Source organism: Mauremys reevesii, linkage group 1 (genome assembly GCF_016161935.1).
Source record: "Mauremys reevesii isolate NIE-2019 linkage group 1, ASM1616193v1, whole genome shotgun sequence".
NCBI lineage: Eukaryota > Metazoa > Chordata > Testudines > Geoemydidae > Mauremys > Mauremys reevesii.
The window spans coordinates 240,063,578-240,065,358 of NC_052623.1; positions in this window are offsets into that span (position 1 = coordinate 240,063,578).

Consider the following 1,781-nt stretch of genomic DNA (forward strand, 5'->3'; position numbering starts at 1 on the left):
TTCATCCAGCCATGCATGCATCCATCCCAACCCCCCCCAGAAACACATCCACCCCTTCCCAAAAAAAAAAAGCCGCTTGCCCGCGCCTCTGCTGCTGCTGGCTGCTCTGCTGCTGCTGCTTGCTTTCCTGGCTGCTCCTCGAAGAGCTCCTGGCTGCATGCCTGCCTCCAGAGCCCTCTGTTCCTTCTTCCCCCTCTCCCCCTCTTTTCTTCTCTCTTCCTCCCCCCCCCCCTCCCTCCTCCTGTCCCCCCCCTGCAGAGAAGTGTTCCACCCTACCCTGGGATGGCAGTGGGGTCACCCCAAGTATGTCCATCTCCTCCAAGTAAAAGGTCGGGATCGGATGGGGATCCATCCGGATTCAGGCGACGGCTTAATAGGCTTACTAGCTCTTCTTTGCTTTCACCCTTCATGCCTGCCCGTTGATGGCCCCATATCCAGCATGTCCCTTGCTCTGCTCTCAAAAATATCTCCTCGGGCGGGGCCGGCGGCGCAGCTGCTGCGCCTGCCCCCACCTGAACCCCAACTGATGAGGTCCTGCTGTTCTCCACCTGTGCCCCCTGCTGTGCTTGCTGCTGCATGGTTACCTGTAACCTGTAACTGATTAACTAACTGATTAACTGATTGCACTCTGGCTGCAGCAAACAGGAAGGAGATTTTTTTTTTTTTTTTATTTAATTTAAAGGGTGTCACCTGAGGCAGCAGCAGAAGAGTGCAGTGCAGAGTGCAGGAGTGCTGATTCTGGGATCTGGGCTATTCCCTCCCTCCTGGAGGACAGGTAAAGGTGAGTGTGCTGCTGAGTGCTGAGCAGCGCTGTGGCCAGCTCACTCCTGCACTCCCCCCCCGGACCCCAACCCGATGCGCAGCAGCCAGCGCTGGAGCAGCAGGTTGCTGCCCTACTGCAAGTGTGTGTGGTGTTAATTGCAGCGCTGGAAAGCCTCCACCAGCGCTGCAACTTGTAAGTGTAGCCAAGCCCATTAAGTTTATTCAGTCAGAGAACAGAAACTCCATCTGACTTATGTGACTGATTACACGTAATCAACACAGATGCAGAGTATCAAATATTTACAGTAAACTGTTCATGATCAAGCCACAGAATAAAAATACTGGCAAAAATGTCTTGAGTAAATTCAAATAGGCCCTGATTCAACAAATTAAATTTAAACCCTGTGCATATATGTAAGCACATCGGCCAGGTCCTCAGGGGTATTTAGACTCCTAATTTATATTAAAAGCAATGGAAGTCAGGAGCCTAAATACCTCTGAGGATTGGGGCAATAGGCACTACTTATGTGATCAAAGTTATGCATGCTCTTAAGTACCTTGGAGAACTGGGGCTGTAATGAATAAATCTGAGCAAGTCCTACCTGCTTGCAGATATCCAACAAGCATTAAAACAGGCTAATTGTTTTGAGTAGTTTATTTGCTGCAGATGATTTGCTCAGTTTTAACAGGAACATTTTGAGGGTTATTTTAAATTGTAGACGCTGTCTAAAACACTAGGGAAATATGCTAGCATTAAATTACAATTCTTAAGTGCATTCTTCAAGCTCTTTCTTCTTAGTTTTATTATTCTAATTAGTATTTAGTTTGGAGCCTGGAGAGCAATAATTCTTTATTGTTGCTCCTCCACATTTTCCAACTCTAGCCTTGTTGTTTACTGTTGATCATCAGCCATGTGTTGCAGCAAACGTAGAGGAGAATACAGTCTACTCCCCAAGGAACTTACTACAGTCTAAAAGATTGACGCTACAAGTTGCTAAATGCCCTCAACTGCCATTGAA